This window comes from Corvus cornix, chromosome 2 (genome assembly GCF_000738735.6).
Source record: "Corvus cornix cornix isolate S_Up_H32 chromosome 2, ASM73873v5, whole genome shotgun sequence".
In the NCBI taxonomy this organism is placed as follows: Eukaryota; Metazoa; Chordata; class Aves; order Passeriformes; family Corvidae; genus Corvus; species Corvus cornix.
Window position 1 is genome coordinate 6,681,033 of NC_046333.1, and position 17,067 is coordinate 6,698,099.

General features: G+C 40.4%; 1 long non-coding RNA gene across 1 annotated transcript; it reads left to right on the forward strand.

Moving 5' to 3' along the window:
* Positions 1–5,307: 5,307 nt before the first annotated feature.
* On the forward strand, positions 5,308–14,867 carry LOC109143977. The gene is made up of 2 exons (XR_002044452.3): positions 5,308–5,448; positions 13,877–14,867. It is a non-coding gene; the product is annotated as an uncharacterized LOC109143977 (long non-coding RNA).
* The last annotated feature ends 2,200 nt before the right edge of the window (positions 14,868–17,067 follow it).

The window sequence follows — 17,067 nt, forward strand, 5'->3', positions numbered from 1 at the left end:
CAGCCAGTCTAATAAAAATAAAGTCATCTTTCCCTTTATTTCCTGGTATCCTTAAAAGCCTACAGCATTACCACCACCATATCCTTAACACATTCAAAATGGGAGGGAAAACAGCTGAGAGATGGGGAATTAACCCTGTATCATTCATGTCTGATTGATGATAACCTGGTACCATTCCTCCCCAGCCAGTTAGATCAGTCATCTAATAATACTGTATCTGTGTTAGTGTTAAGAGTATTCAGGTTTATTTGGGTAAAGTATTGCTGTTTTGATATCACTTCCTTCACCCTGGTCTGATCCATGGCAGTCTGAAGCTGACTCTTCCAAGCCCCATCTGCTCAGAATGGTCTGCAGCTCAGGTAGGAGACACTCATGTCTGTAAATATTGTCTTTCTCCTTCAAACCCTGCTGTGGCTGACATATGCTGTTCTCTGCTCCCTCTTTAGAGCCTGATTAATAATACTGAGGAACTCAACATAAGCCTGACTCCTTTTGTATTACTGAGCCAGTGACTCCTTTTCTAATATTGAGCCAGTTAACCTCTGATCTATTAACATTAAACTATATAATTCAATAAGTAAGGGCTGGGCTTTCAATAATTGAGAACAGGCTACAGGGTAATTAGATATTATGAACTGGGGGTGAAGAAGCTCTAATAATCTGAGGAGACATGCAAATCCATAGTGAAAACTTTCCTGGAGGATTACTCCCTTTTCATTTAGGGCTGCTAGGGAGGCTGTGCAATACCTATGCCTGCAAACTACTCTGCCAATACTGAGTGGGTTCAGGAAGAAAGTAAGTATAATGCTGACATGACCAATATGGAATATGTGACAGAGTCTAAGTAAGTTGGATGAATATTTCTTAATTAGTGTAGGAAACGTTAATGCAAATGTATGAACACTGCTAAGCATCTTCATGATTTATTCATGAATATTCCTAGCTGCTGTGGAAGCAAACCGTGACTTACTGCAGACTTCTTAGCTTCCTGTTGATAACAAAACCAAATCCTCTGGTAAATTACTCTGTGGAAAGTCCTGGTGCCCCATAAGATTTTTTTCAGGAAGCACTGCAGGAAAAATGTTCAGATCGCAATGGATCTGATGGAGTTAGAAGACTTACTCAGATCTTATAGGATCATCAAAGTTGGAGACCCCAAAATTTAGGGCAGGGACATAAGGCCCCTTGACAGCCACCAAAGGGATTCTTTTGACACAACTGTGTTTAAAATCAAGCTTTTGTGTTCATGAAAGCCACTGGTGTTTGAATCCAAACATTTTCAAGGAAATCTTGAGAAGTTTGGTAAGTAAATGCTTCTTGCTGTTCTCTCCTGATGTTTGCTTGCAAGAGTTGAGTCAGTTTGCTTGTGCTGTGGAAATTGCCTATGATTATCCACCAGTTCCCAGCAATTACTCAAAATGTGACAGAACAGTATTTCAGTATGACTAAGTCAAAACAGATTCTTACTGGGCTTAGGCATTTTGAACTCAATGGGACTGCTCATGTGGTTAGAAGTAAGTTACAGCTCCAAAATTAGTCTAGATTTCACTATCAGTTTATTCACCTCCTTTTCAAGGGCAGATGTGCAAATTGCACGTCTCAATAAGGGGCCATGAAGGGCACCCTCAAATAGTAGCTTTGAATCTTTGTCAGCACTTTATTGAAAAAAAACGGATTGGAAAAAGGGGTGTTTACTGCTCCTGAAAAGAGCAGTTCATCTTCCTGAGTACACACTGTTCCTAAAGCTGAGAGAAAATCCTCCAGACAGTTGAATTATTGACATCTATCACTAAACCAGTCATCCTGTGCTCCTACCATAGTATCTGAGCTGAGGTGCACTGAATCTCTCCATGATTCAGTCTATTCATGTGTTTGAGGTGTTACAAATACTCATTCCTATAGCCAGTGACATCCTGGGAAGTTGTACTTGAACTGCTTGCAAAGGAAAGCAAAGGATTATATAATTTCCTGCTTTCCTACAAACCTCTTTCTGTCCAGGGTTCCACAAAACAATTGGGGAACTCTTAATTTTCAGCAGGGAAAACACAGATTCAATGCCAATATAGCAGCTAGTCTGGTTCACATGGGCCATTTGGAAAACGTTTGTTCACATGCAGAGTGTATTCATGACTGCCTTGTGATCTCAATAACAATCCTGAATCCCTTGGGCAGCACACAGGGCAGAATCTCTTGTCTCAATTCTATTCGAGGCTTCCTCTGGAGTCCCAAGTAAAATCAGAATGATGTCAATGTCCCTGGAAAGCATGAAGGGACAGCTTTGGAGGTAAACTCAGGATCTCAGCTCAGCTTTGGCATTTATTCATTACGTGGCAATTCCCAGTGAGGGTCTTCAAATGTTCTGCCAGAAATGCACACAAATGGAAATTCTCTGAAAGAGGGAACATCGATGCTGTTTATAGATTAAAAGTAGGTTATCAGGAAATTAAATTATTTTAGTGAAACTTTGGCTGAAAATTGTCAAAGTCTCTTGGGATGAGATAAAAATTGAAAAAAATTGCATGGAGTTATTTCTATCAGTAATTTCTGATGACTTCCATGGTCTGTAGAATTATGCCCTCTGTGTCAACAACATTGTTACAGAGATCCAAATGAAATCCTAGTCCTCACTTTGAAAAGTAGACATAAATGCTATAAAAAGAGTAAGAACACAAAACATAAAAGAAATTTCCCTCTTTAATCCACTTTATATCTATGCTACAAGCTCTGCTTCAAGACTCTTCATAGTGATGAGTCTATACCCTCCTTTCACAGCTAAAGCAGAAAAATTAACAAATCATTCAGCTTTTATACCCTCTCCAAACACAAAGCTCATCTGCTTGTTTGTGGATCCTTTCTTTGCTCCCTCTTAATTGCATCCATGTGTATCAGCAATCACTGATGACTCTAATAATGAGGGAAAACTTGCAAAGGCTGAATGCTGAGAGTGGCAGTTCTGAAGTGTGAGTCTGCTTGCGCACTGTGTTCTTGTTTTTTGTCATGTGGGAGTGGGATTTTGTTTTTGCAATGTGCTGCAGAAGTAGCACCCTTCAGGGATGAAGAGATTGCTTGTTGGAACCCTAACCAAAAGAAGAATCAGGATTAAATAAGAGGGTTTCTCTTTTTTTCTTTTTATTTTTAAAAAAAATTATTATTTCAACAGTTGATTTTCTGTGAAATAAGAAAACTTGCAATACATGTTTAACGTTGTATTTAAGCAGACAAAACATGTCAGGCATTGCAGTTTGGGGTGATACTAGGTGTCAATTTACTTATTTATTCATTCCAAATTTCTCCATGCACATTAATGGAGTGTCTCTTCCTGGATCTAGGTACCTTAACAGATACTTAAAAATCCAACCAAATGAAGACAAGAGAGAGCACACACACTCCCTGAATGTCTGAAACCCTGTAAGGACCATCCCCAGTGGGATTTTCGTGTGCCCTCAATAGCAGATCGGGGATCCTTTGGAAGCAAAGAAAATGAGGATTACAAGCTGCAGCATTCTCAGAGAGGATATTCCAGTAGTATTTTCCTTTCTTGTGTTCAAAGAAGGGTTCAGCACTTCTGTTGGTCTTATCTGTGGGAACATGGCGAGAGTGTGTTGGATCAAAAAAAAGTTGTGAAGAGAAAGTACACTGCTACAGTAAAAATGGTGCTAAATCCTGAAAGAAAATACTTCAGACTATGTAGAATTATAAAACTTGTACCCAGGCATTTTAAAAGACTGGATATATGTATATTTTTTCTTGATATAAGAAGCCATGGAGAACTCCTTCTCTACATGTATGTACATGCATTTAAGCTTCCCAATTTGCAAAATCAGTATCTCAAGAAGTTAAGACATGCCAGTATAAAAGAATGATATTTAGTCTGCTTTTTGTCACTGTGGGCATATGATGCTATGGTATGCACTTTAATAATTTGTAAGCATAGTTGATATTTTAATTTCCACAGGATTTTTACTTCTGTGTTTCAAGACCAACAGTTTTCCCACTAGTTTTTTTTTCCCCTTAGGTGTCACCTGGATGAAGAAGGAGTAACGAGAGGGAAAGTTTTGCTCAACTTCTGCAATCTTTAGACCTTTCTCAGTACAACCAGTATATTCAGAAATTAGATGCACATACATGGTTGCACACCAGCTTGTGTTGTAATCTCTAACCAGATTCAACCTCTAAATTCCCATGGACATCTGAGTCGGAGTGAGGTAAAGTGAGTTTTGCACTGAATTTGAAGGGAGGCTTTGGGAAATACCACAGTGCCATAGATGGATATCCCTGGCTGATGCCTGAATTCTTCATGGGGATAGTGGTAAGTATACAATGCCACGTGGTGTCCTGTATGGCTGCTTTCTGAGCCACTTCCAATTCAGGTGTGATTTACAGCCTGCTCTTGCTTTCTTCCTGATCAATTGCATGAACTCTGTAATAATTTGTGCTGGTGTGTTCTTATATGGTAAAATAATCCCCTGTATTCTTCATTTCACTAAAAGCAGGTACATTTTCTGTGCAGCTCTTTAGTCACAGAGTGAGTGAGAAATAAGAATGTGACATGTGAACACATCTGGTGGCACCATCAGAGGGTGTGCTGGTGGCTGGAGAGGGGATGTCCAGGTGTCAGGTGTGCAAAGAGCAGTCCCAGTTTGCAGTGACCTAATTAATGACAGTAGAGCCCCATGAGAAGAGAAGCCTGAAGTGACCCACGAGAGCTGCAAACCTGCAGCTCTCAGCTGATGGTAGCATGGGTGGGCTGCTCCTGGTGCTATCCAGAAAATGTCAGCACCCTGCAGGGGTTAAAAACTGGATGGTTTTGTATTATGGACCTTAGATCCCTCTTGGATAACTGGTCACTGAAGATTATGATCTTTGCACAGGAATTAACAGGGAAAGAGAGATTTAAGGAGAGGAAACATATATGAAGGTGTGTCAGATGGAACTGGATATCAACCAGAAGTTCTGGCTGGTACTGTAAAAGTAGCTGGAAAATACGCTGTGGTGGTAACAATGCCAAGATAAAGAATGCAATGAGAAACTCATAAAAAAAGAAGCAGAAATATGAATTCACAAATTATCTAACCTGAAATACTCTGAGGTACATGAATAGTAGACTGTGAGAGTTGCCTCCCCCCACAAAAAATTCTTAAAGGACCAACTCTCCTTCAGCTGAACCAGAAAAAATGCGCATTAGAACATCCTAATCCAGTTTGGATTCACCTTGAACCTCTTGTTAAAAAGGTAATTTTGTTTCTGTTTCTCTGCCCTACCCAACAACGTTCTTCCCCCGTGATCACCATTCAGATCATGCAGCTGAAAGACTGTGACATCCACCAGGCACTGAGACACCTCATGGAGAGGCTACTTCCTTTGGTCTGTAAAGGCTTGGATTGGGCAAGAGTAGCTGGATACTAATCATGCAAATGACATCCTTAACAAGTCTGTGCAACAGAAAAGGTGATTTGTTTCTGCTAATTGCAGCTATGTGACCCCACAGAAAACTGCCCTGGATTTCCAGCACGACTCACAGGAGCAGAACTCAACCTACTATTTGTTCTCTTTGGTTTGTTGGCTTTGTTCTCTTTTGCTTCTCTCTTTATTCTATCTGCTTTCCTCCATGCTCCACGCCCACCTTCATATTTTAGAGCATCTTGAAGTGTTTCACAAATGTAGGTTAATTAGCAGTTTCAGACCAATCTTTACAAAGAGGCAGGAACATTTATCTAGCACAAGACTAGAGTGGTTTGCTCTGTCTGCTTTGGATCTGAAGGACGATGGCTCTGCTGGACAAATGGACATGTGCTTATTGAAGCTGACACAAGGAATGATGTTTTTTCTCTGGTTCAGGGTGAAGTTTAGCTACCATTTTCTTAGAAACCTGTAATGATGACAGTCTAAACCCCTCCTTACAGTCTATTCCAGCTTTTGAATATCTATCTCCTAGCTACAGCAGGCACAAAGAACAGCTTATTAATATATTTTTTTCTTGTGTGTATCTTTTATGTTGTTGATGTTTGTTTTCTTGGTCTCCTTTTTCCAAACTGAACTGAGCCCCAAGCCTTTCCTATAAGTCACATTTTCTAGAGCTCTTGCTGTTATTTTTCTCTATTCTCTCTGATCCATGCATTCCTTGAACTGTGATGCTCAAAGCAGAAGAGTGTTTTCTTAGTCATTTGGTCAACTTTGAGTTGCAAAGAAGAAATTCTGTTTGTATTTCAGGAGTTATTTTATGTTTTTCTTCCTTTTTTTTTTCTCTTTTTAAAGAAGTTTGACATTTACTTCTCTTTATTTCCTCATCCTCTAAAAACCGCAAATCCTTTTTGTAGAGGAGCTGCATAATCAGTTGCTTCTTATCTCTTATGCAGTTGATTATTCTGTGGTCTGCATCACATCCCTTACAGGCTGCTTCTCCAAGGGGACAGTCTTATCAATTCTTCCCACGGAAAGGCAGAACATACTTAGTTTATAGATAGGTTAACCATATTCACTGTAATTCTGGCTGGTTTAGTGTCCAGGGAGAGTGTGACTGTATCTGCAACAAATTTGGATAATAGCATATAATTTTTTGTTTCCTTGAGCATCTTTTATCCCAGTGGTGTGCGGTACATGTACCTGCTGCTAAGTACTATCATGGAACCACTTTGGAACAGAGCAAAGTTCAAATCTGAAAGGATAAGGGAGGATGTATTTCATTGGAATATTTTTTTCTAGGACAGTTTTATAGAAACATTCAGAACTTGATGTCCTGGTATTTCCTGAGGCTGAAGTCACAGACTATAGTATTTCCCACCAGCTCTAGATTAGAGCTGAGTTACAGCAGGGCTCCTTTCACATGCCAAGTTGTATAGGAGATTCAGGAACTTCATGCTGTCTCTTTGCATGAACCCAAAAATGCTAACTACTGGTAATTAGTAACTAATGGAAATTAATACATCACTAATATGGGAGAATAATTTAGGTCCTACTTACATTCTTCTATAATGAACAGCACTTGCACCTTCATGGTTGCTATTATCACAGTGTGAGCTCTGACAGAATATGAGAACTGGGAGTATAGACCAATTTGCAATAATAATAAAAAAAATTCAGTCTGGAGGAAACCAATTCAGTGATTGAATTAATGGAAATGCAGTACTGTTCAGTCAGTGACTAAGCCAAGTTGGTGCTGTATAAGTCAAATGTCGCAGCTGTCATTGTCTGCAACTTCTAGTAGGACAAAACCCCCGCAAATAAATTGAGTCTTCTGCAATCTGCATGGCTTGTTTCTGTCTGAATTTTCTCTTGATTGTGTCCCCTTTCTTGGATGTGGTTTTGTGCTCTGATGTACAGCAGCTGCCCTGAGCTGGTGGTTTCAGCCAGTACAAATCTCTTCTCCGAGCTCACAGGCTGCTCTGTACTGTCTGCTGGCAAAGAGTAGCATCAAATCAAGTTACTACAGCTCTCTCTCAGGTGCCAATTAAGAGTGATCCTGAAATGAGTTGTGGTACACAGCCTGGGAAAACTGACAGCTGTGTTATGAAAAGCAGGAAGATTAGCTTTTCCCCCTAAATCACTGAGATATCCCCAGTGACATGGTATTTGTGAACTAAGAAGATAAATAATATATGTGTTTTTTACACATATGTTTTTAAATATACAAAGAGTTTAGGAGTTGGAATTATATCTCTAAAATCCCTGTGAACTTTGCTTTACTTCTTCGCATCTCAGTAGCATAAATCTTGCCTTGGGGAACTATTTGCAAGCCCAATCAGGGGATTTCAAGCCTGTGTGAGCACCTCCTGCCCATATCACAGTGGATCAATCAATACCACAGCAGCGCGATAATGCTCTGCATCAAAAATTCTGCAGAAGTCTTATCAAGACCTACCAGGGAATGAAACCAGAGAGTGTTATTTTGAGTGCAAAGGCTAGCCACACATTTTGAGAGGAAGGTTGTTAATCTCAGCACTGTCAAAAAGTGTGGTACCTGGGGAAGAAATGAAAAAATAACATCAGCTTGCTTTTATTTTTGTATTTACAGCTGGGCAATGCAGTATTTCCTTTTGTTATTCCTGCTTCTGCCTTCCTCAACAGATTTCCCACCACTGTGACATAATAAGTCAAGTTAATAACTGATAATGCCACTTGGTTTGACAAGAAGTTGGTGTATTTTTTTTCCCTATCTTCCTTTATACTTTTGCACGTCTGTCCATTTGTGGTATTCATATTTTGCAGATTATCCTGCAGGGCTTGGCTCCCGAGGCAGAAGAAGGACAACGTTGTTATGGGATATTCATACCAGTTATGCACATTTTGAAGCTGACTCTCCAGCACCTTGTTGTGATGCAGCCACTTCTCCCCTAAAAACCAGCTGTAAAGTGCCTACTACAAATGCAAATAGCTGTAAGAGCATGCAAGGCAATACACTACTTGGCTCTGTGGCACTACAATTTTGAGGAGGAGGAAGCAAAATTGTAATTTAACCCACAAATCATGGCTTGCTCTTGCTTCTATTTGAGAATATATCACCATAATCTCTTCCAAAACCACTCTTATTAATCTCTCAGCATTTGTGTTAATCACAGCCATTCATATGATTCGTGTAGAAATCAAGAACCTATGATGTCTCTTATCACAGCATCAGTGTGATGGGTAATTAAAAGCTAATCAAGTGGTCTCCCAGAGTTCTGGGCCATCATTTACCATGTAGCCAGCATGATGGATTAGAGCAGTAATTCAGCCTGAAAAGATAGAATCCATGTTATTTTTCCTGATTTTAATTCAAATGGTAGAATTTCATCCTTTTGGTAAGATGGATGATGCCATTTCAGAATATTTTATGTTCGTGGGTAGATTTAGGAGGGGGGATTTAATTATAAGGCACAAGAAAAAGAGAAAGAGGTTGTTGATAGAGCAATAAAATACAGACAGCAGAGCAAGGTGGGCAAAATAGCAGACTTGAAGCTCAATCCCTTCTGAACACAAGCTGCAGTTTGGTGCAGTTCAGCCTGTGGGTCCTCATGGATGCTCTGAGAGCTTTGTTGAGTTTTTTCTGACAGAAGGAATCCAGTGTCTTTCTTTCTCTCCACCTCCTAAACTCCTACTTCCTATTTCCTGCTTTCTTTCCTATGGGAAAACCTCACTCATTTGGAAAGCAAAAGACCAAAGCTCAGAAACTACAGGCTAGCTGGTGTAAATCTTTAAAGCACCCCTGGAGACTTTGTTAGCCATTAGTATGCTCTGTGATGTGTCTGTGAATTGTACAACTCCCTGGGTTGATGGGGACACACATGAAGGTTTGCACTAATTATTCTCTTGACTCAGTATTAATTTAGTACCCTGGACTCTTCTCTATTAACACAATTGGAAAAATAGAGCTAAACCATTGAGGCTCTCACATTCAAGAGTCTTCTCTATAAGGCAAAAACCACACAGTGTAGACCAATCATGGGAAAGGCAGTTTTTTAAGAATCCTAGTCTCTTAAAGGCCTTTGTGAAGTGCAATCTCTGACAAGAACATGTCTTCATTGTCTCTCCTTAAAGCCCTGTTGCTGGGCTGCTTGTGTCAGTGAAGGAAAAAACACTCTCTTCTCCTCAGCAAACTGTCAGACTGTGTCAGTAAAAGTGATGCACAGCACTGACAAGCTCAGGGTGGTATCAGTGCTTGTTTTCAGTAAGTGGTGTGACCTTGCATTTGACTCTACTACATTTGTCATTAGGGATAATTAGGTGTGTTCTGCATCCCATAGCTTCCAACTTTTCTTTACCCAACTTCTCCCTCTTCATTCTCCTTCACTGCCTGATTTTCTGGAGTTCTTCCTAGAGCACATTGTACCAGACACACATGGTTATTTGTACTCAAGATTCTACTTGTATTTGATGAAAAATATGAAGCATATTTTTAGCTTAGATTAGACTGAGAATGATCAACTATTAAACAGCTGCAGGTCAGGGCAGAGGTTCATCTTGCTCAGTACTCTCTCAGAGTGGGCAATAGTAGAGGCAAGAAATGCAGAGTGATATTTCCCAGCACATTCTTCCAGCCTCTGATATGTGACTCAGCAAATTCCTTATCCAGAAGTGGTGCATCTTTATATTTAGCACCCCTTTCTCCATTAATTCGTATTTTTGTTCTGAAATGTGCCCTGAAATTTTATGTACAAGGATTTATAAAAATTCCAAAGGCTAGACAGCTCCAGGTAGTGTTGGATGTTGACCCCCGTGCCTTGCATTACTCCAGGAGGAAAGACAGTGTCCTACGGACACTGACTATATTAGATTTTCTCTTTACAGTGAGGGAACTGGGGGTAGGTGTTCCTCTTCTCCAGTGTTTGCCAGCTCTGGGCAGCCTTGCGTGTTGTTCCTCAAGGGATTGACTGTTCTCAGGCTTTCACCTGTGTGAAAAAGAGGCTTTTATGGTAAAGCTCTATGTTGCTCCAACAAACTGTGCACTGGTTTCTCAAATAATTTATTTTCATTTGGTTCAGTGCTGTACTGATTCTGCAGTATAGCTGATTTTATACTCTTCCATAGCAGTGACTGGTCTCTTAACAGGCAGCAGTAAAACTTGACCTATAGCCCATGTTTTCCCCCCAAACAGTGATTATATTTTAATGTGGAAGGAAATGTTCTCATGGAAAATATTTCTCAAAAGGAGCAGTAATAAAAAAAAAAAAACAAAACAAAAAGGAGACAAGAAGGAATGGGAAGAAAATGGGACTTACTCTGGTTATTTGCTCCCTGTGACCTGACAATAATTTATGTGCAGTATTAAGTAAAAGAGAAGTTACCATAAAGTTTCATATTGTCTTCTTCTTGAGGGAATCATAATTGTAAAATGGCAAAACCCAACCCCAGTTTGCTGTTATAAATGGATTGTATATATGAATAGCTTGTGGAGGTAAGTGGTGAAACTGTTGCTTATGAAGGTGCTTATTTTATATTGCTTTTGTGTGCAGGGCAATCAGTCTCCACTTGTTTGTGATTTTTATTAAATATGATGCCCGCTGATATTTTATGAGAAATATTTAGGCAAAGTAATCTATTTGATTCATCATCTGAAATTTACCTAATGAATATATATTGCATATGATTAATCTTCTTATATTTCACTGTTCCAAGCATTTAAAAAAAAAGAGAATATAACCAGAATGGGCAGCTTAATGCTATCCAATAAACTGCAAATGAATAGAGGCTTTTAGCAAAGGTGTTTGAACTTGCAGCTCATGGCTGGCTGGCAATGTTTCGCTTTCAGACAAAATGAGTTTTCTCAAAGAATCTTTTTCTTCTCCTTGTTCTCCACTAAACTGAACTGAAATGCCTGACTTGCAGTTTATATGATTTAAGAATTTGAACTGTGTAATTGGGTGGGGTCTGCAATTTGTTTCCATCCTGTGGTTGGGTTTTTCTCTTGTTTCATCAGATGCTGCAGAGGGAGAAGCTATCCCTCTTCATAGTGCGACAGAAAACACCAGAAATGTTTAAAAGTTTGGGCACCTCTAGCAAAGCCCTTTTGCTCTCTAATATGTTCTTATAAATTAAAATGACCCAGAAGCTGTTTTTCCTATCTGTTTTACTAGGGAAAATGGTGGACTTCCTTTAATACACACTGGGATTCTCTTTTAATGACTCTGTCCCTTGAGGTTGAATTTTCATAAGCTCTGCAGACAAAGAGTGATATGTGACACCTTTTGTGACCCTTTTGTCTTGGAATCAAAGTTGTTTATTGGAGCTTTTGTTCTGTCTGTTCCCCTTCTACAGCTTTTGATGCAGGTGGCCATTTTCATCCAATGATGGCATGACTCTGTCCCTGCCAGCACTGATGAAGTCACATCTCAGATCTTGTGGTCAGTTTTGGGCCCCTCACTACAAGAAAGACATTGAGATATTGAAGTCTGCCCAGTGATGGGCAACAGAGCTGGTGAAGGAGGTGGAGCACAAGTCCTGTGAGGAGCAGCTGAGGGAGCTGGGGTGGTCAGCCTGGAGAAAAAGAGGTTCAGGGGGGACCTTATCACTCTCTATAGCCACCTGAAAGGAGGAGGCTGTAGCCAGGTGGGGGGTCAATCTCTTCTCCCAAGGAACAAACGATAGCCAAGAGGAAATGGCCTCTAGTTATGCCAGGGGAGGATTAGATTGGATATCAGGAAAATTCCTCATCAGAAGGGTTGTCAAGCACTCGACCAGGCTGCCCAGGGAAATGGTAGAATCACCATCTCTACAGGTATTTAAAAGACATGTAGACATGGCACTTAGGGACATGGTTTAGTGGGGGCTTCACAGTGCTGGGTTAACATTTGGACTTGATGATCTTAAAGGTCTTTTCCAACCTAAACGATTCTGTGAGAATTAAAGACCTTAATGATACCTTTTGATACTTAGGTAAATAGAAGACAAAAGAAGAAGGAATCAAAGGGTAGACCAAAGAAGGGGGAGACCAAAGGGAGACCAAAGAAGGAACAAGGGGACACCCACTTAAAGAGGCATTTATGACCTCATATATCCTGGGGGTAAGAGCTACCCAGCCAGTGCCCACTGGCCATGTCACAAGAGCCCCAAACTGCTCTCCTGGAAGGAACTGGAAGTACTGGTTGGGGAGCATGGGAAAGAAGGCAGAAAACCTGACTGCAAGAAAACAGTCTTTCTTAAGCTTTACCATTCATGAAACAGCTTTTGTATTTTGGAGCTGGATTGAGTTTCTGATATGGTTAAGGCCACACTGTGAATCACTGTTGACAAGCAGGACATTTTTTGTTCATGGCTGACAGTCCCTATATTGCCAGGCAAGCTGCCAGCTTGGAACAATTGAGTCTGTGGCAAAGTCAGGGTGATGGGGAAGCAGAGATGCTGATTAAGATATGGATATTATCCCAATGAGTAGGAAAGTGAGGGAAATAATCCCTTTTTCCATAGGCTGGAAATTTAGAGTAGTATATCCCATTATTTCCACACCTTCTCTAGTTTTCATAGAAATGTATGTAAGTTTGGTCTTGTGGCTTGTTTTTTTTCCCCAAAGTAGGTAAGAATATTGTTATTAAATATATAAGAACCAGCATTCTGGGCTAGATTAAAAGCAGGTAGTGTCCAATACTTTCTCTGTTTTTAATCAGTGATTCCCCTGGGTGAGGATTAACAGGTTGTATGGGAAACTATTTTTATCTGGTATATCCTACCAGCTCCTGGCAAACAGCAGTTCAAGGAATTTCTGAGCCACTATTCATCTGCAATGACATATTCTCTATCAGTGAGATTAAACTTTTTTTATGAACCAGATTTTGCTTTTGTCTCTACAATTTCCTGTGGCAATGAGTTACACAATTTAATTATAAAGTGCATAAAAAATAATTTCTGTTGGTTTTGGGTTTTTTACCTTCCTTCTGATCATTGCATTTCACACTGGCTTTTTCTTGGGCATCATGAATAATGATTTGCAACCTTTCTTGTCTGCACAGCTCCTATACAGATCTCTCCTATCCTTTTCTTCTCTTTCTCTAATTTCTATAACCTATAATTTTGTATGTGTGGTTATGTTTTTTTCCCCCAAATGCATTAATTTGTATTCATTAGTATTGAAATTCAACTGCAATCTTATCACCCTGTCATTCAGCATTGTGAGCTCCTTTTCTGAGTCTTTGAAATCACACAGAATTGACTGTTCTGAATAGTTTTTTTGTTATTTATTCTTCTCCCTAAACCATTTATGAATATGCTGAGCTGAACAAACTCTAGGATGGACCCTCGAGGGACTTCCCTGCTAACTTTACCTCCCTCTCTCTCTCTCTCTCCAGTTTTTCGTTATTCCTTTTGTTTCTTGTGTTTTAGTGTGTGCATTAATCTGTAAGGACATATTTGTTCTGTTGGTCTGTCCATGCCTGTGGTTCACTACATCATTTCCCATCCATTTTCACAGGCTCCTCCTCCAGATGAGGTTTTTTCTCACCAAGGCAGACCTTCCCCGTGGATTACACAGAAGTGAGCTGGGAGCAAGGCCAGCGGAGTGAGGAGCAGCGCAGCAAGTCTAGAAACCCCACTGATAAAGGAGGCAGTGATGCTTTTCTCTTTCCTTCATTAACACTGGAAGAGAAGAACAACTCAAGCTACCACACTTAATGCAGCCTGGGCTCCGTGCTGCATCAGGAGAAGGCAAGGGGAGAGCAGCAGACCTGGCTGGCCATTAACTGAACCTGACGAGTGTTTACATGAGGAATCAGACTGGCAGTGCCCTAAATGCACTGATTTATAAGGCTATTGATTAGCAGTGACCAGTCAGGAAGAGCAGTGGCAAACTGCTGCTTCAGCATTGCCCTTAAGGGCAAAGATCAGTGCAAGCAGCCCACGCCTGTGTATTAATAGCTGTATCCATGCACTCATTACCATCCCGGGCTTCTATTAATATATTCATATATCTCAACATCTGTGCATTCACCAGACCAAACCCATGTTCTGTTATCCTTCATATTGATTAGGTTTTTACACACATATTGAGACAGATGTACTGGATGTACTTGTTTTTAGCTGATACATATTTATAAAGGAAGACGACTAAGTGTGTGTGCCTGTGGTCACAGTTTATCTTTTGCTGCCTTGCTTTCCGAGGGATACAACACAGCTCTCTCCAAGATTACTCCCCTTTTTATTGGTATCTCATCTTCCACACTGAAACAGTCTCTAAAGTCCTTCAAATTATAAATATATCTTAACACTCCCTGATGTAATGCATCATATTTATGCATCTCACAACCCAAGTATGAAATAGTCTCTTGGCCTACTCGGGTTGCTGCACATGGAATATTTTAATATTGTAAAAACCAACTATTCTCAGGTAAATATTTTTTCATCTCCTTAATATTGGAGTACTCTTTTCAGATATATAAATAAAATTCAGTGTCTTAAAATCCTCATTTATAGAAATGCTTTTGAACTTAAGTTGCAAATACAATGTAAAATGAGGTTTATCATTTGCCCTTTCTCTGATAGCACAGAGAAATATTATATATCAAGTCCAGTTTCAAGTCCAGTGAGCTTTCTGTTCTGATGAACTTGTACCTCCTGAGACGTCAGAAGCCTCTAAACAGAAAATTCCCTACCAGTTCTACTGATGTGCTCTGTCACTGAAGCCCTGCAATTTCTTTTCTCCATCTGTGCTGTATCTACCTATCTACCCAAAAAATGATGGGAAATGATGGATGCAGGACCCAAATTCATTTGAGCCCTAGGGAGCGTTCTCAGTAATATCAACCCTCCTCATGTACACAGTTCATTCATATCACTTGTTATTAATATTTGTTGTTTTCCTTCCTCCCTTTGCACAGCTTGGCAATGGTCCACAGCCCTGGGTCTGGTGGCTGTGGAATCAAGAGGTGTAATGCCCTTCTGCACTTCCAAGCTCCCCCTGCCCATGCATCAAGCAGGAATTTCTACTGCTTCCCATCACTAGGTGAAGAAGTTTTTTGTTTCTGCTCCTCAGTTGCATCAGACCTGACTTTGAATCCTGATTTCCATTCCCATCTTGTTTCTCAGTCTCTCTTGGAGAGATTTAGCTGCTGGCAGGTGCTTTCTGGAGAGATTGTGGCTGGAAGTTGTCTGCAATCTCAGGATCTTCCTTTCAGAAGCAGCATTGTGGATACTGAAGTCATCCAGAGGCAGGGGAATACCCAGTGCAGCATGGGCACACTTTGCTTCCTGCGCAGCTTTGGGAACATCTGGGTCTGCAAGCAACTCAGAGGTCACCACATTGTGTCTACAGGTTAGATACATCACCATGAAACTTTGCTTGAGGCTCTCAGAGGGACCTGCTGGTTCAGATTTTTGTGGCACCAGGGAGCTTCTGGGATGGGTGCTGTGAAGTGCAAAATGAACAATGTCCTTCAGCAAAGAGCTGAGAGTGCAAACTAGGGCAGCCATCAGCACAGTGCCACAAATGCCATCTAGAAAACTAGCCAAAGTTTAGGTCTCTCTGCTGAATAAATAAGTTAGAGCTTTTGGTTACCAAAGATCTCATCTGTACAGAAATTGTTCTGGCCTTTAGCATGAAGTTTGCCTCGGATGTTGCAGAAAGAAAACATTTAGAAGTCTGAACTGTGCAAATGGGCTTTAGAAGCGACCTTATCTGTATTTGTAAAGATCAGTATTACAGCCATACTTGTAGCTATACTTTCACTGGACTGCTGAGAGCCCCTGAAACAAAGCCACTGCTTTGCCCTGTTTTGGTCTGTCATGGCAGCTCTCACAGCTCCAGACAATAGCATCCATTAACCAGGTTAGGGGCCACTGTGACCAAGGTAAGGTTGACCTGTGAGCTGCTCCTGGGTCCACATCCCTAATTCTCCTCCTCTGGAGAACTAAATGAGCTTTCTGGGGGACTGGCAGGAGCCAGAGTTGCTCATCCATGAGAATGAGGACCCTTTCTGAATTTCATGCTTCTACTACTTCTACAAGAATCTTTGCAGGAAGCTGTGAGTTCTGCAACTCTATAAATTGTTCTGGCAAGAAATCAATAAAGACTAAAGCCTAATGAACTGGGTTTCCATGAATGATTTCATTAAAAGCCCCAAATCAGCCAGGTGCTTAGATAGACTTACCTTTAAGCATCTGATCACTCTTACTTTTAGTCAGCTCTCTGCTGTCTTAGCTCCAGGCATGAAAGCAGCTCAAGTCAAGATGTCTTAATGGAATAAATTTATGTGTATGATGAATCACAATAATGAAATATGTGCTTTCTGCTTTCCTGAGTACAGATCTAACAACAAAAAAAAAAAGAATGTCAGCTTCTGGTTTGTTTTTGCTTTGACTGTCCTGTGTGTGTATAATGATGTCTGCTATTAACTTTAGGGATTATTAAAATTCCCTGGGCTGTATGAACAGAGTAGTAACTAGAAGAATTTTCTAATCCAAATTAGCTTTACTGCTGGGGAAAGTTTAGGGACTACAGCTTGGCTCTTCAAGCATCTATTGTGAATGCTTTTTGAACACTTGTCATGAACAAGGCCTGGGTTTCACCTCTCCACCTGTCTGCTACCCCTCCAGCTTGAGACGATGATGGACAGCCAAAACTTCTGGTCTTGGAGGTCATTTTACACTAACAATCCTTTCAACCTCCAC